This window comes from Dermacentor albipictus, chromosome 3, assembly GCF_038994185.2.
Source record: "Dermacentor albipictus isolate Rhodes 1998 colony chromosome 3, USDA_Dalb.pri_finalv2, whole genome shotgun sequence".
NCBI classification, from domain to species: Eukaryota; Metazoa; Arthropoda; class Arachnida; order Ixodida; family Ixodidae; genus Dermacentor; species Dermacentor albipictus.
Window position 1 is genome coordinate 18918327 of NC_091823.1, and position 24652 is coordinate 18942978.

At 45.4% G+C, this 24652-nt stretch overlaps 1 protein-coding gene and 3 non-coding genes across 6 annotated transcripts in view; 3 read left to right on the forward strand and 1 right to left on the reverse strand.

Moving 5' to 3' along the window:
* Positions 1-3280, reverse strand: part of LOC139057273 (uncharacterized) — a 167665-nt gene extending 164385 nt beyond the window's left edge. For all 3 annotated transcript variants that reach the window (XM_070535181.1, XM_070535182.1, XM_070535179.1), the window contains exon 1: positions 2764-3280. The gene's annotated coding sequence lies outside the window, so the exon portion shown is untranslated. The remainder of the gene's footprint in view (positions 1-2763) is intronic.
* Positions 3281-4410: 1130 nt separating this feature from the next.
* Positions 4411-4482, forward strand: TRNAT-CGU (transfer RNA threonine (anticodon CGU)). The gene has a single exon. It is a non-coding gene; the product is annotated as a tRNA-Thr (tRNA).
* Positions 4483-7009: 2527 nt separating this feature from the next.
* On the forward strand, positions 7010-7081 carry TRNAT-CGU (transfer RNA threonine (anticodon CGU)). The gene has a single exon. It is a non-coding gene; the product is annotated as a tRNA-Thr (tRNA).
* Positions 7082-7191: 110 nt separating this feature from the next.
* Positions 7192-7263, forward strand: TRNAT-CGU (transfer RNA threonine (anticodon CGU)). Its single transcript has one exon. It is a non-coding gene; the product is annotated as a tRNA-Thr (tRNA).
* The last annotated feature ends 17389 nt before the right edge of the window (positions 7264-24652 follow it).

Sequence of the window (24652 nt, forward strand, 5' to 3'; positions counted from 1 at the left end):
TAATTCATTCATTCATTGGGTTTCACGTCCCAAAGCGACATTGGGGCTATCAGAGACGCGCAGTGGAGCTCTCCTGATTATTTTTGACCAAATGGAGTTCCTTTTAATAGGCACCTAAATGTAAATACACGAGCTCGTTCTTGCATTTCGCTCCATCGAATTGCGGCAGCCGCGGCCGGGAATCGAGCCCGCGGCCTGAGCCCGGCACCAGGACATCATCCAGTGCGGCATTGGGCGCCATTACGTTGGGCAATGCATGGGCACGCCGGCCAGGCCACGTGCCATGACGACTTGCGTCCTGTCCCGCCTAGCTGAGCGCGCCGTCTTGTTCGCCCGTCTCGCGCGGCACTTTGAACGATGACGCTTTGAATGACGCACTTAGAAAATGTAAGTTCCCCAAGCTCTGCAGAAAAGCGGCGCTGGGGCGGCCGGAGCAACTGCCGAATCTTGTTCATGTGCCCAAACACAGGCCCATACGCACTATACGGGTGACCGGCCAAGACGCACGTGGTTTCGAGTGTTTCTAGAACGACAGAAAGCTGAGCTAGTTGGTAAGGATTCATAATGCAAAATAGAAGTGAGGCGTGCAGACAGGACACAAGAGTTGTCCACTTCTCACAAGGACACAAGTTCGTGTTGTCCACTCCTCTACTCTTGTGTCCTGTCTGCACGCCTCACTTCTATTTTGCATTATGAGTGTTTCTATTAGGATTGTACGAAAAATAAGTTTGCATGTCGGAGCATGGGCTCTGAAACTTAATAAAAGAAAGACAAATTTAGGAATCATAAAAAGGATACTGCTAGGAATTTAGACATAAAATAATTTAACATCAATGAATGCAGTAAAAGAACATCTCTTGCGAGGCTACATTCGCCTGCATCCAATAAAGATATCCCTCCTCCTTGTTGGACGCCACACTTTGACAATATAGATGTAATTAGCGCTTATAATAACCATTACGTTCACCTGGCGAGGCCTGTAATTTCCAATGCACTTCACTGCGCGTCCTTATATAGTGGAAACACCCTGGTTGTGTTGTTTGTGAGTAGTTCATTAAAGTTCTCAGTGAACAATGTACGACGGAAAGTAACACGAAGCGTGGTACCTATCGTATATAAAGTTACGTAACACAGTTATTTTAGTCGACAGCCAAGGGACTATCTACTTATCAAACAAAGCAATTCTTTAAAAAAATAACAAGTTCCCTCGACTCAAGCCAGCTGGAGGGGTTGCTTGGCACCCATTCTAGTGCCGGCGCAGAACCGCTGGCGGTATACTCGCTATCTGCACATGAAACTTCACAGGGAGTTTCCCGAGCCATTGAAAGGATCGTACAAGTGAACGCGTGAGTTATCAGCTGCATGCTGCAGCGGTGTTTTTCGATTTCCCAGAAATCTGCCGGCCGAAACACGCAGCAGACAGCGCACATCCAGGATGCACCAACGGGTGTCTGTTCGTATTGGCGCCAATGGGATGCGAATCCTGACGGTCGTCCTCTCTCCTATAACGCAATACGTTAAAATCGACGAAGGCTATTGTTTGGAAAAAAATACAGAGAGAGAGAGAGAGAGAGAGAGAGAGAGAGCAGCTGCAAAGTGACTTTCTCGCGGATGAAGGCAGCGTGGCAGAAACGCGGGCGAAACTGCGCACTTTGTCGCCGCGAAGGTCGGCGTGCATGCAGTCGGCCCCTCGCATTAGCTTTCGCCTTCGCCCAGTCAAAAGTCTGGCGGGAGATGAGTGACAAGCGCTCTGAAAACGGGGGACGTTGAGCGACGTTCGACAGGTTGGCGGGTGACGTGTTTGCCGTCTGAGAGACTTTTCTAAAAACTTTACGCCACGTGAAACAGAACAAGGGAAAGTGCCCGTAATGCCGTTTCCTTTTTTTTCTCCCTCGAGCTACAGAAAACCAAAAACGCAATAGACGCAAGAATAATTTTTAAAAAATGTACGGCGGGACTTGCCGAGGCGCGCAAAGGACAGAAGGAAGGCCGCAGGGGTGGAGAAAGAACAATGAGCTGCAGGCGAAGAATGACAGCGATCGGGTGGCTGTAAAGCTCCAGAAAGAAATAAGTAAACCTACATATACGTTCGGCCATTGTACAGAGGCACGTATGCGCTGAGATGGATGGCATCTGCTCTCCGCTGTTCGCTGACGTCTACGCCCGGAGAATATGCCAGAAAGCAGACGGCGAGCCAGGAGCGAAACAAAAGATATACGCTCTCATGACCGCACCGCGGCGCCCACGTCAGAGTAAGGGTAGATGCAGGTGTCAGTGTCTTAAGCTTAGCAAACCAGTGACAACCCAGTTACTTGGCAGAGTTAAAACTTACATTTTTGATCAAATTGTCTGATTGAATCACCGGACACCAATGAGGCCATCTAATCATCTGAAAGTGCGTTGGCATTTAAGAAACCCTTGACATTTCTCTTTGACTACGTAAGCAGAACGATGGGATCTTTCAGGCCCATTTTTAAAGAAAAATATATAATGCAAGTGGCAACAATGCAAGGTGTACCCAGATGGGCTACTGAGGTTACGGTTTGGCGAAGTGCTGACATTTTTTTTTCTTTCTTTTTTGTTTTGTTTGCGAGAAAATTAACGGTATATACAGACAGCTTGCGTTTGCTGACGACCGAACATGTGCACTTCCTAAACATCTTTTATTCCTTATTTATTTTTTATTGCTGCGGCATATTTGTCCGCGAACGTATGTAAATGCCGGCTTTAAAATGCAGCAACCTAAAAAACTGAGCCACTCACCTGGCGGCGAACGCTTTTGGCCAGGCGGTCCTCGCATCCACGTCTCCGTGAAACTGATAGCGAGCAAACGAATGCTGCCGGCGGTGGCGAGAGAGACGGTTCCCAAATGACTTCTTATCTCCCGAATTCCAGAGGGGGGAGGGTCATGCGATGAAGGCACCACAGAGCGAGCGGGGATCGCCTATCTTTGGGAAAAAAGAGAGCTCGGAACCATGACGTTCCAGACTTGGTATCCTGTTTCGCAGCGCCGCTGCTCCGGCACAACGCGCGTCGGAAAACACCACTGAGAAGACAAACAGACGCAGTGACAACACACGGGGCAGCTAGCGGACTTTGTTTCAATGACGCCACTTGCGCTGTCCTGCGGCGAATGCGCAGCACGCGTTGAAGTAAGCAAGGGTCCACACGGTGACAACGCAGAGAACAGCCGGCTGCCGGTCGAAAAACACTGGCTCCAAGCCGGCGCCCCGCGCGCACACGCGGCTCCGATGCGAAACGTTGTATCGGCCGCACTGTGTGCCCAACAGCAGACGACGACTCGCGGCCAGCTTCTTCAGATGGCCGCCGCAAATTTTGTGGCGCAGCAATCGCTACCGACAAATCTTTCTACTGTTTTGTTTATGTTAACGACGTCTTACCTTTTATTTTCTTTCTTCGAGCTCGCGTCATTTTCAAAAACACTCGCCTCTTCTGGAATCGTCAGTACTTTGTTTTTTTCTTTCCGTCTGGCAATTAGCGTTTCTCTTCCTTGTTCCCTGCACGCTTCTGTAACTTGGTACCGTGTTTCCCTAATTTTTTTTCCCTCCCATTTTTTTTTGCATTATTGCAATAAAGGCTGAGGCGTTCTGAAAACAAAATATTGTTTTTATGGGGTAAATGATATCATAGGATGGAGAAACAGATAATTGCGCAAAGGGCAGAACGTAGAGACGGTAGAGTTTCTCGTTGCTTGTCTAACCGACGAAAACAGACAAAAGAGACCTGAAAGCACGAAACAGTTTTGTAACTGTGCGTTCACGTTACTCTGCTGCTAATTATTGCTATTCCTGAAGTTTCCTGTAAAGTCACCACAAACAAGATGCTCGGGCCAAATTTAGTGCGAGAGTTAAGGGCCGAAATAAGATAAACATACTGTGGTGCATGGGATGCCTTTCAAATTTGAGTAAGCTACATGACAACAGAAAATGCGTCAACCGGCGGTGATATGCAATGCGTGCGTCGATGTCGGAAACGTTCACCGAAGTTATTGTTGTTGCTCGAGACAAACCGAGAACTGGAAAGCCAAAGCGTTTCGCTCCGGTGAGATGTGATTGGACTTGCTTACGAACACACCTACGAGGTAACAGGTGCTAACTGGGATTTCGTGTATCGCGGAGGTACATGTTCGCTACTTTTCAAGCACCGAAATAGCAGAAATCAGCGGTACATAAACGCGCGCACTCATATCGTGCCTATAATTCTACGAAAAGTGCAAGGGAACGTGTTAAAAGTAGCAATCTAACCGAGAGAAACGTATCACAGGCTACCCAGCACAACAAGGAGCGGCTATTTGCAAGAAAAACCACAAGACAACAAAGAAAATGGTACGCAGAAGCGAAGAAGGAGAGAAGCAGAATGTGACGGCCTTTTAACTCCGGCGAAACCAGCGCCGCTATAGCTCAGTGGTAGAGCACTGGTCTCGTAAACCAGGGGTCGTGAGTTCAAACCTCACTGGCGGCAGTCAACTTTTTTTTTTTTCGTGCTTTTTTTTTTTTTGTCTTAACGCGACAAAGTTCCAATATTTATTGCATTGGTGAACATATTGCAGGAATACGCTGTAATCGTATCGCCGTTACATTCCTTTCATGCGTCGCCACACGCGTAGGTTCCTTCGTGGATTCCAATGGAATTTCGATGCCAAACTGTTCCAGAATGTGGGAAGCCAGTAAAGGCCCAAGTATTGACACGTTTCGTCTGATGATAATACTAGACCGTGCAAAAAAAAAAGCTTATTTTGTACAGACACGTAAACCTGCACTTGCATATCGAGGCGACTAATTCCGCGTCCACGGAGTTGATTTTGATGCCGTATGTGGCATTCAAAATAACATGTTAAAATCTCCTGACTACGTACAGTAAACTTTCTTATACGTTGTCAATTTTCTTGTAATATTTGCCGAAAACTGGGAAATATAGGGGTTTTTAAGCATCAAGCGTACAACTATGTAAATGAGCGTTGATAAATATGATATATCAGGCAGAAAAGATCGATATGTTAAACAACATTCTGTAATACAGCTTTAATTTATTGGTCAGTGGGACTTTTGCCAAACTCATGTATAACGTAAGGTAACGTAGGCTTTCACGCAAGCTGCGAACTAAATGCATCAACCTATTTGTGAACTTTTTAGGCAATGTTAGAAATTAATTCTGAGGAATTGGAATGCTTTTTATGCATACTTACGGCGCTGCCTTTGTGCTTCAAATATTGAGAAGTGCGGCCTAGCGCTTAAATGCCGACAGTCCGCCAAATTTACTTCGTCATTCCGTTGGGCCCCTGAAACGGCATATCGTTGGTGGAAGTGGACACGTGGCGCCCAAGGGAATGACGAAGTAAATTCGGCGGACTGTCGGCATTGCAGCGCTAGGACAACGCCGCAGACAGCAAAGAGATAACGCGAGCTGCTCGCGGGGTCAGACCGGTGGTGACATCGGAGACGTGACGAAACCCGGGGGGTCGGCGACATCGACGACACAAGCGCTCCTTTTCCAGCCAGTTTCGGTTTCGAGGAGCCCGCCAGGGGGAACTAATTGTTCGCATAGCTCCCACATGAAATCCGCTATTCCAAATTTCACCGTTGGGATAGGTAGGGTCGAGGACGGGCCCCAAAGTACTCATTTGCTGTAGCCACCTATTGTTGATGATTAGACAGTTAATTACCCTAACTTAGCAAATTACGCACGTAAGTGCGGCAATTGCTCTGTATCTATAGGCCGCCAATCTGTAGACATCACCGTGATTTATATTTATTGTAATTTAAAAAATTTGGTGCAGCTAAAAAAAAGCACCATATATATATATATATATATATATATATATATATATATATATATATATATAGAGAGAGAGAGAGAGAGAGAGAGAGAGGCCTTTTTATTTATTAATTTATTCTCTCTCTCTCTCTCTCTCTCTCTATATATATATATATATATATATATATATATATATATATATATATATATATATAGAGAGAGAGAGAGAGAGAGAGAGAGAGAATAAATTGGGCCTCCAAATCAAAACTGCTTCTAACAGCTCGGTTCATATTAGTTTAGTCTTTTAGCAACAAAGTGAGATAGAGAAGAATAATTGACTTAGCAACGAAATTCAATGATATCGATTTAGCGGTTGTTGCTTCACCGCGTTAATCTCACAAGCACTGCATGTTCAATTCACACTGGAGTTGACCCGAAAGGCTGGGCTAGGGCCGGGTAAGCAATTTTTGACTCAGGCCCGGGCCAGGCTTGGGCCTATAGGAGCTTCGGGCCCTGGTCGGGCCCAGGCCTATGTCGGGCGCAGATTAGGGCTGGACATGTTATTTACAACTCCACAAAACAGCGGACTATAAAAGCTGCAGCCCTATGCGAATTTTAGGTCAGTGGTGTCTGCCGGTTTATGGGTAAGTTGATGCAAGCAGGTCACGACACATCAGCTGTACGCTGCACAGATTATTGTACATTAGCGGATCCACGCTATCCTTCGAATAGCAACCACAAGAGGAACCCACGAGAGAAGTTTCGGTACAGCTGGTTACATTTTTCAAGAGCAGAAGACATGCCTGGAGGCAGAGTCGTATGCAATTTGTTGCTGCTGCGCCAAAATATGAAGATGTTCGACAGCGCTCACTCATGTGCCGCTTTGCACTGCCTGTGCATGACCATTTTAATGGAAAAACGAAAATTAAACATTCAGCAAGTTCGTAGAGTATTTAAATAAACTGGTAGCAAATTATTTCCGGAAAGTTAATTCACAATTTTTTTGTTAATGCATAATGCAACTTGCAACCGGTTTCCTTTTTTTAATTATTTGTACGAGCGAGTTGAATTTTCTGCCGTAGTTTATCGCAAATCAGTCGTGAGTTCAAACCTCACTGGCGGCATTGCTTTTCTTCTGCTGTTCCCTGAAATGTGCAGTGAATGGCGCATCACTTGGTCACCAGGTAAGTGAAAGCACTGAAAAGCTGTAAACTGCTACTCAACACCATGATCGGCCGCTATAGCTCAGTGGAAGAGCACTGGTCTCGTAAACCAGGGGTCGTGAGTTCAAACCTCACTGGCGGCAGTGCTTTTTTTCTGTTATTCCCTGAAACGTGCAGTGAATGGAGCGTCGTTTTGCCACCAGATAAATGAAAGCGCTGAAATGTTGCAAACTGCTCCTCAGCACTCTCAGCGGCCGCTATAGCTCAGTGGTAGAGCACTGGTCTCGTAAACCAGGGGTCGTGAGTTCAAACCTCACTGGCGGCATTGCTTTTTTTTTTCTGCTGTTCCTTGACATGTGCAGTGAATAACGTGCCACTTTATCACCAGATAAGTGAAAGCGCTGAAACGTTGCAACCTGCTCCTAAGCACTGTCAGCGGCCGCTATAGCTCAGTATTCTGCTTCCAGCCACCGAGCGTGACGGACGCATGATGACGGGCTCCGTTGGAGCGGCTTCAGCGGCCTTTATGGCCGCGGAAACAGGACGATGGAACAGGAGGGCACCTACCAGGTTGTTCTGTCAGGTCTCTCTGCAGGAAACTGCACCGACTCTCTCTCAGGTCAGGTCTCTCTGCAGGAAACTTTACACCGACTAGACTTACGACCTTTCACCGAGTCAAAGATACTCGGACCGTGGCCACACCCGTCACTGGCACGAAAAGCGAATCGTGCATTACTGCAATACTTGAGATACACCGGTTTAAGAGACCGTTTATAGTGTCCCTGTGCATAGTGTCCCTCTCACACGTACTCTGTGCTTACTCTCTCCCTTTCTTCTTCTTTCCATTCCCCTTTCCCCCACCCCCAGTGTAGGGTAGCAAACCGGATACTCTTCTGGTTGACCTCCCTGCCTTTCCTGTCCTTGCTTTCTCTCTCTCTCTGTCAGGTCTGCCAACAGGTCGTTATGTTTTAAATACAGTTTTTTTGCACGCTGATATTACGGCGCGACCGTACCGGATTGAAGATTTCCGTGACGCATTGGCACAGCATTCGCTTCTTCCGGATGTTATCGCCCTGGGGGCGTATCGCATGAGCCATGTCTGGGCTATCACTTTCAAGGACGCGGACTGGGTAAAGAAGATCTCGAGCATCGGGGAGCTGTGTGTAAAAAGCCGGCGCTGCCTGGTGATTGATCCGGCGAACCAGGACGTTTGACTGAAGCTCCACTGGCTTCTACACAATGTGCCTGTTGAGGACTTGCGTGTCGCCTTTGCGCCCTATGGAAAAGTTACCGAAGTAGGCCGGAATGGCTGGCGTGTGCAAGGTATGACAGAGAAGGGCTCAACTACCCGGCTCGTCACCCTCAAGTTGAAAGCGGGCGTGAGGTTGGATGACTTGCCGCACCAGCTGAGCGTTGGCGGTGAGTTGGCGCTTGTTGTGGTACCGCTGTGCCTTCGGTGTCGCGGTACGGGCCACATCCGCAAGGAATGTCGAGTCCCACGTTGCGGAATCTGCCAACGCTACGGGCACGAAGAAGACCAGTGTACTCGCACTTAAGCGAGCATTGCAGGCCCGGGAACCAGCGAGGACTCGTCTGAGATGCTGATGGACGAGACGGATGCGGAGGAAGCAGCCCGTGCTGGTGTACAACCACAGCGCATTACTCATACCCGTGTCACACGGGCACATTTGGAAGGCCTTCCAGTCGACGGCCTTCGAAACGCCAGAACTCTATCGACTCAAAGGAGTTGTCGCGCTGCTACACGGCACTTTTGAAAGGCCGTTGAGTGGTTCCGGCGTTTCTCGCCAAATTGTGTGGCGTTGCGTATCTTTATTTTCGTTTTCATGTCACAAAAAGTTAAGCAGCATTAAAACCCCTTAAAAGCACTATAATTTCTTTTATGTTTGTTTATACATTAAAACAATTGTTTATAAATTGTCTTACAGGTATGTTTAGTTTTTAAGTTGTCGAGTAGCGAAACTGCGGCAACGTTTGCGTCGCTGCACGTCGCTGTTGTCGAGAGTGTGTGTAGTTCGCGCATATCAAGTGGCAAAAATACTTTATTGAATAATTGACAACACTCATATATAGTATTTTTAGAGCATTTTGGTTTGATTTGTTCTTTCTAACCGTGAGTTGGAGCACACTGTGAACGAGAGGGCATGTTCGCGCTGTTTCCGTTTCCGTTGCTCAAAGGCCATCGAGATTTCGATAGAGTTGTAAGGTGCTCCGTTGACTCGACAGACTATTGACTCGGCGGCCGTCGAAACCGCCCGTGTAGCAGCTCGAACTTGACCTTTGAGTCAACTGACTATCGGTTCGAAGGCCTTCCAAACGCCCGTGTGACACGGGTATCAGCCATCGTTCACGACTCTGGTGAAGCAGAAGGCGGGGACCTCCCGCGCAACAGATGGTAGTGTACAGGCGCAGCATAAGCCTGAACAGGACGACGTTGACAAGGTGAAGGAGGCGGCGAAAGCCGCGGTCGCCAAAGAAAGCAACGTGGAGACCCTCGACATTGATACCATGGAGACGAGCCAGGAAGCGCACCATGCGGATAAAGGTGTTTCTTCTTCTAAGACATGTCTTTTAATCTTATTGCTCCACTTCGAGTTGCGACCTTGAATGTCAGAGGGCTGGGAGCAAGAAGGCGACAATACCAGCTTAATCGCCTTCTTCTGGATAACGATATTCATATAATTGCTATACAAGAGTCGAAAATAGAGAGCCAAGAGCACACTGACCGCATGGTGTCTTCCTTTCAAGCAAACTTTCATGTGTGCGTCTGTCATTCTGTTGGGACGTCGGGTGGGTGCCTTGTATTCATCAGTAAGACGTTAAGAGTGAACGTAGAGTCTGTATTTGCATGCCCAAGTGGTCGCCTTTTAATTGCTGTTTTCATTTTTTCGAATTTATGGTGGCGAATTGTTTGTGTATATGCTCCCAATGTAGAAAGTGAGCGTAATTTTTTCTTTGAATCCCTTGAGCCATGGTTGAAAGGCGACAAGTTTTTGCTTGTACTGGGTGACTTCAACTGTGTGTGCGCCACAGTTGGCAGAGTGAAGTATAGGCCACTGAGAGACAAGAGCTCTGAAGTGTTGAATACTTTTGGTCATGAGTACGGTCTCGAGGATGTTGGCAATGCGTTCTCCACTGGAACCCACCCAGGATACACGCACTTTCAGCGGGAGAGCCATACGAGACTTGACAGGATGTATGTATCTGTCGATCTTATGCCGCTAGGCTCTAGTTACGACGTTAAACCTGTGCCTTTCAGTGACCATTGCCTCGTGAGTGTGACTTTAGGAATAAAGGGCAGGAAATCTCGCTTTAACTGGCACTTATGGAAACTGAACACAAAGCTTTTGGAGGATGAAGGGTTCATTATGCAAGTCAAGACCAAGCTAGACAAACGGCTAGACGCACAGCCAGCTAGTTTTGCAACTGAATGGGAGGGGTTCAAAGAGTGGGTAAAAATGAAAGTAATAGAAAAGAGCAGCGTGGCTCGTTATAAAGAGCAAGAAAAAGAAATGAACGGGCAACTTGAATGGATGCTGAGCATGGAAAGTAGCGCGCCGGGAATTTTCACGAAAGAAATACGGGAAGTGAAATGCCAGCTCGAAAGAGTTGACGCCGACAGGTATAGAGCCGCCGTCATACGTGCAAGGTCTGAAAAATTGTGGGATGGCGAAACGCCGACAAAACGAACGCCATCAGACGAGAAAAGATACGCTTACCTGAAAGAAATTGGGAGCATCCGATATGACGGCCGGACTTCGGAAGGTGCGAGAGACATTCAGAGCGCTATAGCGGAACATTTCACGGCAACTTCTTAGCAATAAGCGCGGGACCATAGAACGCTTTCATGTAGACTTTTCAAGGCTTGTGCCAACACTAGATGACAAAATTAAGGAACGTCTTGAACTGCCTATAACAGGAGATAGAAAAAGCAATAGACGACCTATCATCTAGGAAAGCTCCTGGGCCAGATGGGCTAAGTGCGACCTTTTATAAAACCTTTAAGCTTTCTGTTGCACAGTGCATGCTCCATGTGATAACTGAGGCTTATGAACGCAAACAGGTTCCATTGTCTTTCAATACGTCCCACATCGTTCTAATTCCCAAGACTGATGATCCGGAAGAATGACTATTGGTGGGGTCATATCAACCGATTAGTCTCACCAACGTCGACTATAAAGTATTTATGAAGGTTCTAGCAAAAAGACTACAATCTATGATTACGAAATTGGTAGGGTCTCACCGGACGTGTTGAATTAAAGGCCGTAGCACTGCCACAAATATACATGTCGCACGCAGCGTATTAGAGTGTGTTGATGCAGTTGGTGGTCAGATAGCAATGATACAACTCGACTTGGCGAAAGCCTTTGACCGTGTCTCCCACGCAATTCTTTTTTCCATCCTGGAACATTCCAAACTAAGGGACGTTATAGTAGAGGGCGTAAAAATGGCCTACAAGAACTGTACGACCCGAATTATAGTTAATGGCAGTCTCGCTGACAAACTTGCTGTACGTTCTTCATCAAGACAGGGATGCCCGCTTTCCCCCTTGCTTTTCGCAGTGTATTTAGTGCCCTTATGCCTGGCAATCATCAGCTCTGACCGAATTTCAGGTTACAGACTGCAGTCATCACACGTAAAAGTACTTGCGCATGCTAACGATATAGCGGTGTTTTGCGCTAATAGACAGAGCGTCTGTGAAGCCACGAGTGTGGTCGAAAAATTCTGCGCTCTGACTAGAAGTCAGATCAATTGGGGAAAAAGTTTCGGTTTTCGGCATGTTGAATGGGACGTAACACCGGGTTGTTTTTCTCTGCTTCGATGGTCCACCTTGCCAACGCGATATCTAGGAGTTCCCCTGGATTGTTATCGGGATCCCATGTCGTACTGCAAAGAACAAGCTTCGAGAACGAAAGAGAAAGCGGTCGCATGGCAAGGAAGACAGCTATCAATGTTTTCCCGTGCCTCTATCTGCAATGTCTTTTTGATTTCGAAGCTCTAATATGTCATGAATGTGCTGTGTGCTACACGAACAGCTATTCAAAAAAATGCGTAGTGTTCTTGCTGTTTTTATTTGGGCGTCCACCTGGGAAAGAACCAGCCGAACTAACCTGTTTGTTTCAGTTAAAAGCGGAGGGCTTGGCCTGGCGCATCTATTATTTTTACGTCAAGTGGTCTCGCGATTTATGTTTTTGCGGGATCAAAGTGATCCCTTTCTAAGAACTGTTATGCAAGTGCGCTTAGAGAGACTGCTCCCTGGAAGGATAGCCTCCTGTGATAACATGTGTGGTGCAGTGACAGGATACTTGCGCGAGGTTGTTCTTTCGTGCAAGATGTTGGAAGTACCTTTCAGCCCTGAGTACATATGCAATGTTAATAAGAAAGAGCTGTACATTTTCGCTGATATTATTATTCCGAAAGTTAGGACAAGAGAGCGACAGAGAGATAAACTAAGAGATGAAAAGATGATTTAAAACACTCAGTTGTACTTAATTAGTTATTTATTGAAAAACATAAACAGATGAGTAGCGCACCCAAGCGGCAGAAATGGGAGGATGACTGTGGGGGTGTAAATAGGAGAGCGAGAGAAGATAAAGAAGGGAAATATTTACATATGTAAATCAGAGCGACTGGGTAAAAGTAACCCATAGTTCGTTTGCGGAGCGACTTCGACAGATTTGTCATCCGGCCCTGCCCACTGGCACTGTTAAGTCACCTAGAGCAGCCACTTAGCGAGGCCAACACAATGAAAGCGCCTGACAATGATTGCGCAACCTTTCGTAGGATCCCGATGCTTAAAAAAGCTTACCAGTGGTTTAAGGCAAGTTGGGCTGACGCCACTTGTGAGTTGGGTCTAAGGATTCAGCTTTCTGCAGTAAGATCGGTTGTCAAGCTTGCCGAGCGTGGCGCCGATCTCTGTTCTTTTTGCTCGATAACGTTCACAAACAAGGTGAGCAATCACCTATTTTCACCAAAAAACTTCGCGTTCGGGACTTCAGGCCATAACGATGAGGAAGCATTAGCGCTTATGTATGCGACTCCAAGCCATAGACGACATATCCAAGTTGCGTTATACGCCGTGGTAAGCCGTGCGGAAGGCGGAGCAATAAATGGGGATCAATACAACGATCGAAGGCGCTGGTATGTGAAGTCTGCCAAATTACATTGGGCCAATGTGAGCTCAAATACAAGCGAGCGGAGCCGTACCACCACATCCCTGATTGTAATGAAGTCGGGATAGCAATAAAATTGACCCTGTCATGGGCAGATCGAGGGGTTGCATTTGCTTGGTCATTTTCTATGACACAGCAATGATTTGACTGTTACTGAAATATGACGCCATGTCCTTTCTCAATTGCCGGATGGTAAATTTATCTTACTTCCGGGACAAGTTGTTCATTGGATCCTCATCGGGACTACAAAGGGGCTGTCCTAGAATCGCAGAGGGCAGACCAACACTGGGGTGTTTTATGATTGATCAATTTAAGTGCTGCACGAACGGCTGCAAGATCGAAGGCTGGCATTGATTTCGAGCGTGATCTTTTAACTTACATCGCGCATCTGTGGAACCATCATCATCATCATCATCATCATCATCATCATTTATTTACCCTTAAAGGCCCTTGGCTTAGGGCATTACATAAGGGGGGGGGGGAACAGTCGCTACATATACAATGGTCGGTGACAACAAAAAAAGCAATACAAAGTGCAGGGTTCATGTTCAACATTAACATCATCGGAAGCATCAACACTAAGATAGACACAGCGGCTCAAGAACAACTTGGAAACAACAAAACACGCATACACATTCAAAAACACGGCAAAATAACTCAGCCCTTGAAATGTGCTGTTAATAAGTGCCTGAATTTATTAGGTTCTATTTCAGTAAATATGGAATCGGGTAAGTCATTCCACAATGTAATGGAGCTAGGTAAAAAAGATTTATTAAATGAGTTTGTGGAGCCATGTATGCGCTGCAAACTTAGAGTTGAAAAGACGGCGTGAGGTGCGAAGCGGCGGGTGTAATACAGAATTTCTTAGCTGTGGGAAGGTATAGTACAATTTGTGAAATAGGCAAAGCTGTGAAATTTTACGCTGAAGTGCCAGGGGTTGAAGATAAAGGGATGCCTCGATAAGAGTTATAGTGTGTCGTTTGTCATACTGCGATGTGATAAAACGAGCCGCGCGATTTTGGATGGCTTCAAGCTGATCGATTAGATAGTTCTGATGGGGATTCCACAGATCGCCGAGGCATATTCGAGTTTCGAACGGATGAATGTTACGTAGGCGAGTTGACGGACAGAACGGGGTGAAAAAGCGAGGGATCGTCCGATAAACCCAAGCAACTTAGAAGCATCTGTACAAAGTTTTGCAATGTGCTCAGACCATGTTAGTTTGTTGTTCACGATGATTCCAAGATGCCTGTATGATTCTGTTTCAGAGAGTGGTGTAGAATTTAATGAATACGGATAGCTGAGGTTATTTCGCTTTCTTGATACATGCATGAACTTACATTTGGAAATGTTCAGTTGCATAAGCCATGTCGCACACCAGGTGCTACAGCTATATAATTCACTATTCATTGGTAACATTCGAAAAACGAAACCGCTCACAGTCGGGTACACAAGCAGCCATTATCACCAAAGCGCGCGACCATCCGTTAACACACATTGACGTTTCAATGGTGCACATTCGACATGTTGTACAAATACCTCTCCACCAGCTTGCGTAGCAACAAGGCCGCATACTAGTTCTCTCCATATCCTCACTGTTCACCACCTCTCGTTAGTGTCGAACTACATGCCTGCGGCGTGACCGACGTCGCCATTGGGGTCCCTGCATTCACCTCGAATATGCCTTACCATTACTATGCAGAAGGCGCAAATATATTCATTAGCTTTGAAATAGGCAACATTAGTGCTACTGCACGAAGTCCAAAGTGACCGCTGCATGTTTACACCTATGGATAGTTCCCGCGCTCTAGTTGAGCAGCTGTAGTGCCCGTCATGGCTAAGGGAGACCAAAGAAAGAGAGAGAGAGAGAGAGGGAAAGGTAAGGCAGGAAGGTTAACCAGAAGTCCGGTTTCCTACCCTGTAAGGACAAAAAGTAAAGGGGTCTTAAGGAGATAGCAACGGAGAGAGAGAGAAAAAGCTCTCTATTGAAAAGCACAGTGATTAGGTAGCGTATTTTCGCCTACATGCTACTATGCAAGTAATGGGATGATGGGAAGAATAGCCTTAGAAGAAGGGCAGAAAAAGAAAGAAAAAAGTTCACCTACGATTACGATACTCCCTAATGCGAAATTTGAGCGCAGCTCTCTACGTGTTTTGATTTTGCGATATATTGGCTGGCGCGTACAATCGGCCTAGTGCGGCACGTTGCAAACGGAGAACTCCCTTGTGAACCTGGAAACCGCGAGAGCCAGCGCGTGGGGCGCATGGTTGACGCGTGGGCGCGATTCACAAAAGCCGCCGCCGACAGACCCAGAAAATGCGCGCTACTCTGGCGCCATCTCGTAGCCATCGCCGCAAAGCCCTTCATGCGCGGCACTACGCGTTTCTTCTCACGCTTTCGCCATACCCTCCTCCGCTTTATGTTTTCGCTGCACCCTCCTCTCCGATTTCCTCCTCGCACCTCTTCTTTCTCGCCGCTTTTTCATCCCCCGCTGAACCCTGCCTTTGCTTTCATCTTTCACTGTGCTCGTTCGCTCGGTTACGCCGGTAATGCCTCTGAGCTGCGCCCTCTGAGCTGCAACCTTCTAGAGCTGCGCCCTAGAAGGTTGCAGCTAGGAGGCAGAAGAGTATATAAACGCGAATGCGTGCAAAAAAAATTGATGCGGCACATGTCACTACTACAGTACAACTCGCAGGCCCGTACACTGCAGGAAACGAAGTCGCGCGCGTTTATTGCATGCGTCCACTGTGACCACGGCCCAATTACTTTTTGCTCTTACAGTGGCAGGTTGTCCACTATCTTTATGTGGTACGCAACGCTTGCCTCTCCATATACTATAGCGTGGGCAGGCGCACAAAAGATTTGAGATTGTTTCTTCGCATCAGCAAGTGCAACAGGTTAGGGCTGTCGGCCCATCAAATAATGAACAAGTACTTGATAAATGCGACACAACATAGTTTCTCCACTCCTCGGTAGCCCAGGCGGTAGGTAGACCTTCAAGTCAGGAGTCGGGAAATGCAGGCGACTGTTCGTGGAACTCATTGGCTTCCACCAGGTCAACGGTCAACTATCAGGTCAACTAACAGATCAACTATCGCGTACCTTAGAGTGAAGTATATCTGCTGCATATTTTCTTGTGAGTGAAATTAACCAATATCTACCACTGTCGTGCGCAAAATAGGCGGACTGGTCGGCGCGATCATTTCCACTGACACCACAGTGTGCTGGCTCCCACTGATAACGTATATATCGTGTCCCTGTTTTGTTGCTCGATGATCTAAATGCCTTATATATGGTACAAATTGTACATGAAGTCCGCGGCGCATTGAACTTTGTACATTCCTTGGAGGGCTGCCTTCGAGTCGCAAAAAATGGTCCAGCGATGAAGCGGCCCCTGAAGAACAAATGAGAGTGCCGCTCAAAGTGCAGAAAGCTCCACCCCCGTAGACCTCGTCATACACGATGTCTCGATCTTGATTTCAACTGACTTCGTTGGTATGACAACTGCTCCTCCGAACTAGTAGATTTAACAAAACCGTCAGTATGAACATGGAGTTGAGGGCTGTGCACCTTGTAAAGAAATGGTAGTGTTGCTTGTTTTAGCACTGCCAACGGCACCCCAACTTTTCTTTTGATGCCTAGAATAGTGACGTGTACCTTGGGTTGGTGCATACCCCACAGAGGTGATGGCAATCTTCTAGTAGATGTAAAATCTGATGGAAGACAGCCGTGGTGCTGTGTAATGATGTTGGAATAAGTTGCACACGGGCTCACACGGGCTCAGTACGGCGTATTGCATGTGCCCTAAAGACGTCAAATGAAATGTATGTCGTGATCAGGTGATCACACGTGATTGACTACAGCCATTGTAGATGCACGCATCGGCTATCTTAGACAGGTCCGGAATGTTGAGCTTGGAGGCTTTGAAGTGTACGGATATTGGTCACGCCGCTGTTTCTCAGCACAGGTTTACTGTAGCTCGGAAAGGCACTTTGCTTACGCACTGCGGTTCTACAGATGAGCCGATTGTCCATGCGAGCCACTACAAAGATCATGAGGCATGTAAGTATAGGAAAAACTGCATACTTTGAAATGCACGCGGTGGTTATAAAGCCCCCAAAAGTGCGCGGTACGATTGCAGCATCTATTGAACTGATGAGTCCCAGGACTTCCTGCAGAGATGAACAGTTGCTGTCAGCGTCTTTTTCATATATGATATGAGAGCTCCAGGATAGGCCCCGGACGATGAAGATCCCAAAAGATCGGTGTTTTTTTTTTATTGATATGATATAAGGAGATGTTGGCGCGCAATTTAAGGCGCCGGCTACTCCTTATCTCTTGGGTGGCTCCGTCATACATCATTCAGGGTTCACGGTTACATATCAAACAATCATTTCACACAAGCACCAGGACTTATAAAGCAACGTTTCCACAGGAAGACTATGGCAAATGTCTCCACACCTATGTAGTCGAAAGTCTCAAAAGTAGAAACGATACTGTCGCCTAATAACACATTTTCTAGTCAGCGGGTCAGCGGGTACATACAATATACATGGCAAATGTCTCCACACTTATGTAGTCGAAAGTCTCAAAAGTACAAACGATACTGTTGCCTAATAACACATTGTCTAGTCAGCGGGTGGTATATACATCGTGTAAATATATTAGCACATACAGTCACAACAAAGCAGTCAACATAACATAATTCCCAAACAGATGGATATATAGAGTCACATTGAAATGAACAGAACAATGAAAGCACTAATAACGTCCAGCGATGCCGCTGTCTTCAAAGAAAGTCTTTAGTGCTTTTAAAGCGCTCTTCTGCAAGGCCGTTGTTGGCCAAGGGCCCAAAAGTTTCCTTAAACTGAAAGGTCTGCGGTCTAATTTACTTAGCGCTGATTTAAGTCGGCATCTTGGTGTGTCGTGATGTGGGCAATCAAGAAGGAGGTGATATATATCTTCATCTACAAATCCGCAATCACATTCGGGGGTTTCCGCTCGGCCAATTCTGTGTAAGAAATGCTTTGTGTAGGCAGTGCCTAGCCTTAATCGATGAATAAGCGTTTCCATAGTTCTATCTAATGACAATGAAAATTTGAATTCAATAAATGGATCAATATGATATAAGTCAGAGCTCTTAGAATTCTGGTCAAACCAAGTGTTTCTAGACATGTTGAAAGACGTTGTCCTTATAATGCAGCGTAATTCATTCTTTGATATTGGGAGCGGAGCCGCATCATCTTTCAGGTGCGCTTGTCGTGCTGCTTCATCGGCTGCTGTGTTGCCAGGAATGTTGCATCGGTGTGTTCTTTTGCATGGGATTGTTTGACTGTTGACGCAAGCGGCATGCGGTGCCATCTGTTTGTGGCTTGACGCCATCAATGAACTCTTTTCCGGTGAGAGTTGCCGACCTCATTTGTGCAGATACGCGGATACCTTCGTCGCGACCTGTTGCAGTCTGGAATCTGCAGTCTGCAGTTTTGTAGGCGTGTTACATCTTAAGCCCATATCCAGATGCCATCTGTATATATTTATAACTACGCCTGACAGCAGCAGCAACTCCGCAAGACTTATTAGCTCAAGATAAAAAGGAAGTGTAGGTCTGAACACTCCATCTTGGGGAACGCCACGCGATGTGGGTTAAAAAAATGTTCTTTGGTCTTCAGTCACGACAAAGACAGATCTTTCGCACAAATAGTTGCGTATCCAACACTCAGCGTGACTGCCAATGCAAACAGCCTGCAAAGCGTCCGTATGGTCGTATGAGCCACGTCATCGTACGCTCCATTGGCGTGTATATATATATATATATATATATATATATATATATATATATATATATATATATATATATATATATATATATATATATATATATATATATATATATATATATATATATATATATATATATATATATATATATGTGTGTGTGTGTGTGTGTGTGTGTGTGTGTGTGTGTGTCACAAGGTCAATCACACTGTCTGTTGATGATCGACCACAACAAATTCCAGGCATATATAGCTTCTGCATAGAAAATTGTATCTTTCGGAATGTAGTTCAAGGTGCGTCATGACCATCGTAACCATCGCTTTTCCAACCGCAGCTGGCCCGGTGCGACTTCACGATACGATGTTGTGTCCAATGGAGACGTGCCTGGTTTTAATTGTGGGACAAGGTGGCTTGACCAGGCTTGACCTTTGCCTTTTTACCCTGAGCAGAGTAGCTCTGCCTTTCAAATAAATTTCTTTTTCTCTGTATTCCTGCAGCCTTTCTCATTTTCTTTTTCGCGTTAATTTTACCGAAGTCGACTGTAGTTTGTTTACTCTATTCTAATGGTGGCAGTTCACATGGATTCGTGTGAACTTACGACGTGCAAGTTATATTATTTGTACAAGTGCCACCTACAAACTTTTTGCGTAAGGTAGCTCGCTTTCCCAACGGCAAACAAGCGCTACGCAAACGTCACCTCTTAAAAAGCGCTTGACCAGAGCTGATGCTCCGCAACGATTTCAATCAATCGTTTCTCATTGACGTCACTTGTTGAAATGTTGGTCCAAATCAGCCGCTTTACAGAAAATGCCGGGGAATAGGGTTTTGCGCCGCAGGAAAGCGGCGTACAAGTTGGATTCCAGAGTGCCGAGTCCTCCGTTATTGTTTAGGTTACTTGTTTCCGGAGAGTGAAATATTCGGATACGAATGAAGATTTTCATGCAAAACTCATTTGGGACTACTAGATTTAGTACCAAATACTTCTGCATTTGTAAACAAGAGGCAGAAAGCATCGCTTATTAGCACTGTAAATATTGTAGTAGTCACACACAAGAAAAGGTGGTATATCACATAAAATTACGTGACAAGTCAGCAGGCAACCTGGAGAAGAAACATTCTTTATAAGATAAATAGAATACACGGTGGAAAATCAAGAAAACGACACTTCTAAGCAACCAGTATACCGTCTTTGTGCATATTTATTTGGAGCAATGGTCTCATAAATATGATTGAATACACATGATTTAGTTGGATAAGAAACATATAAAATGAACGGCCTCGCAAAGTTATTTTGCCTTTTAGGCTCTAATAGCTGATATTATTCCAAACATTCGGACAGAAAGAAATGTTCTATAATTTCATATGTCTTACTCTCCAATTAAATGCAAATTTACTAAATGATGTTGTTTGATTCGCATTTAATATTTTGACATTTCGCGCAACATGGTTTATATCGTCCGTACACCTAGTTGTGCCTGCCTTTGAACACGCATGCGTTATTAGCATCTTTCGTATCATCAACATTTTTTGTGCGGTCTACAGCGACGTTTGTATGTCTACTTCCCAAAAGCCGGTGTATCTGGTCCACATTCTTGCGAATTTGGCGTGCAGATCAATACGATCCACTGTTACAGCGCCATGTTTTCTACCTTCCGCACCGCTTGCCTTCAGCATCTGTCAAGCATAAACTTGCTGAAAATGAACGCTTGCAAAATACTGGTCGCCTTATGCGTAGGCAAGCTAAAGCCATGTGACCAAGGTGCTCCGGCAGGATGAAATCTTCATTATTCCCTCTGAATGAGCGAGATCCGCGGTGTACCTCAAGCTTGGCGAATTAGATCCTGTTATTTCACCTTGTAATCAACGGACAAGAACAATACAAACAAAACAAAGGACCACAAAAAGATGGATACGTGTTCAGCATGGTTGAACATGAGATGTTCCGTGGCGTTTCGACAAGGGCACCGTTTCAACGAATACAACGTTTCGACGAAGACTACGTTTCGACGAAGACGATGTCTCGACGAAGACGATGTCTCGACGAAGACGACGTTTCAACGAAACCAACCTTTCGACAAAAAAGGCGTTTCGACGAAGACAAAAATATTGTATTGATTTCCTCTCTTGCTCTTGACTGGTTATTCTCCACTATGATTTCGGACATCTCACTCCTATTTCTGGCTGTATTTCTAAGGTGGTATTGGCCCTAGACAAATTAGTCATTATCCACAGAAGGGATTCTTTATCCTTGTGTTAATCGCTCACAGCAAATAGTGGTACTCACATTTAGGTAGGTTTAATTTTTTCTAATGCCTGCTCACATAAATTTAACGAGATTGGCTTGAGTGTCTGGCCATAAGGGCTTATTTATGAATGAAATGGCTGACGTACTGGCGAAAACGGCCCTCACCGGCCCTATTCTATATCAACTGCTGATAGATTCAGGTGACGTGCAGTTACACAATAAATGTTTACTCCAGCTATATATAATTTCGCATGTTACCGGGACCTTCTATTTTCTTGGCACAAAAACTTCTTTTCTACCAGTAAAAGCTGGAGCAATTTTTATCCGATTACGTTGTCTGATGCTCCCCTTAAATCCTTATCGTCACAGAGCTGGCCTGGCACCCTCCAAATGGTACCCAATCTGTTAAGATGAGACGATCGATCACTTTATTACTTATTCTGTCACCGTTTTCCACCTCTAAGAAAAATATCTTAGAAGTAGGTTTGGGCAACTTGGTATAAATTTTTCAATTCCGGACATTATTTCTCCTAAAACCTCCTCTCTTGGACGGTTACAGGGATTCTTGCTCATTCGTGGAGGAATATTTAGTTGTTTCAGGGTAGTTTTCCCATAATTTCTTCGTATGTTACCTTACATTCATTTCGTCACAAAAATTTCGGTTGATTTAACTAATAACTCCTTTCCAATATCATCCGTATACTCCATCAGTGAAGGAAAATGAAGCGTCTCGACGATAGTGAGTTCCCTTGTCTAAACGTTCACACTACAGACAACACTCGTTCGATTACTGTTGATCGCTAAGAATGATATAACACTGTATGGGCGCATAAACATTTCTACCGGACGTTGATTCTGTCTTTGGTATTAGTTGTAATTTTTGCTGTCTTTGTTTGCCGCTCGATCGGCGCTGATGTATGTCACAACTTTTCGAAGTTCAAATAAGTTGTGAGTGAGCAGTCATCCCGTCGTCTTTCCCGCATCAAGTCGCTTTTCGTCTTATTTCGTCTTTTTCTTCATGTCGAGACGAATACGGTATGGTATTTATACCCTCCACCATGGCAACAAAGACCAGATGTTATCTTTCAGCATTATATGTGACTCTACTATATGCAATCGAGGCAACTGATCCATAAACGTTGCATCGTCATCGCTCAGCCATCGTCACTCTGTCGTCGTTACTCCTATCGCGGTATCATCGTCATCGTTCCGCCATCGTCAACACGTTGTCATCACTCACTTCGTCGTCGTCATTCAGTAGCCGCCATTGCCACCGCCGTTATTCAATTATCGTCATTCCATTGTTGTTACTCCTTCGTCGTGATCCTTTCTTCACATGCCGTCGCGACCCCTTCGTAATCATGGAGTTGTCGACATTCCAGCGTCGTCGTGCAGCTGTGGTCATTTTGTAGTCGTAGTTTCATCGTCTTCGTTCGGCAGTCGTCAACCTGTCATTGTCACTCACTCAGTTGTCATTTCATTGTCGCCATTTCTTCTTCACATGCAGTCGTGATGCCTTTGTAATCATTCACTGGTCGGCATGCTGTCATCGTCGTGTAGCTCCGCAGTCGGCATGCCATGACTGTCGGACCGCCGTGGTTCCATTGTGAACATTCTGTCGTCATTACACAGTTGCCACCCCACTGCCGTCAATACCCACTACCCCCAATGACCAGTGACAAGAAATAAAGAAATCGCCAACAGAGAGGTACATGGAAGCTGGCGCCATAATCCATCCCCGTAGTGTGTGTGTGCACTTAATGTGCATTTCTGTAGCCCTTAAGAGGAAGCTTTAGCTCGGGCCCAACTCCGACGCGGCCTATTAAAGTACACGTAAAACGGAAAAACGTTTTTCTGAGATAACCCCTGGACCGATTTTAACGAAATTTGTTGCATTTGAGAGAGGAAGTTAAATTATAATGACTACTGGAAGCGAAATTTCGATTTAGGGCTTGAATATTGTCAAAAAGTTTTCTAAATTTCGAAAGCTTGAAAAATATAGAAACCCGAAGTTTACAAATTAATATCTCTGAATCAAGAACAGATATCGCAGTTCTGTAAACGGCGTCCATTAGATCATTAAAAGCGCACAAATTCCACATGTAATTTTATATCTTAAATGAATTTGTTATGTTGTGTACAAGGGTTCTGCACTAGCTGTATTTTCATATTACTAATTTTTTTTTAGATTCATGTGTAACATGTCAATTTTGTCCGCTTTAGATGAACTATTAGATGCAGTACACAGAATTCATAGAACTACTGTCGCAATTCACAGAACTCTGATATAATTTTTCATTGCTGAGTTACAGAGTTGTAAACTTGATGGTTTAGTTTTTTGAAAATGTTTGATTTTTGCCAATTTTTAATAAAAAATGGCTGTGGCTTAGGTAAGGTTAAGCCCAGGATGCGAAGCATACTAGCCTTTATTTTAGTTGTTGAACCACTGTTTAGCCTGGTGAACTGCTGTTGCTTGGCTATATTTGGTTCGGCTAGACGAAGAAACAACTCATGCATTACTTCTTCGCCTTCAAGAGTGGAACGCGACAGCGTTCCCGTCGACCCGCCAAGGGGTGTAAGACAATGGGCTACAGGGCAGCGACTACGCGCCCCGCATTGGACGCGGTGAGCGTCGAGCAAAGCAGCGTTCGGCGCGGCAACGAAATGTGCGCCTGAGCAAGAGACGCACGCCTTAGAAACAGCGCGTTTCTAAGGCAACACCGCATTCACTAGAGGCGCTTTTGTACCGCTTTGAAGCGTTGTACTCGTGGCTCAGTGGTAGCGTCTCCGTCCCACACTCCGGAGACCCTGGTTCGATTCCCACCCAGCCCGTCTTGCAAGAGTTGAGCCAAAGCCACTTCTCCTCTGTCGTGACGTCACGGTGTCACGTGATTTCATGGTCACCGCCGCGCCTGAGGAGCTGGGTTGAGCCCTCGTAATATGCTTCGCATAAAAAATTGACGACTTCGATCAAAAACTCTAAACCTACAGTCACTAGATTTCAAGTTTCTTTTTTTTTTAATGCAACGAACCTCGCCAAGTTTGGTGCAGTGGCTGCCTAGAAAAACGAATTCTCCTTTACATGTATTTAGATAGGAGCACCAGCGCTAAAGCTTCCTTTTAAATGGAAGCCGCGTCATTACATTACAATTGCTTGAACGCGTCACGTTTGGTTAACAATTGAATTTCTCTTACTCCGTCATTAAACATTTTACTTGCGTAAAATAACACTTCATTTACGTTATATTCTGCAAGAATTTCGGTCAACAGTGTTACGTTCGTATAACATTCATTCCATCATTTGGGCAAATATCACTGAACATAAGCTTGAGATCCGCCGCTTTTTAATGAATGTAACCAATTTCTAGATGCTATTGGAAAGAGGTTGTATATCTTTCTTCCAACTTACAAACCAGCGAGCAAATATAAAAAGAAAGGATACAAGTGATTACCAAGATGACTCTGCAGCTTCCACAAATATTTTTTTTTTCCTCCATACTTC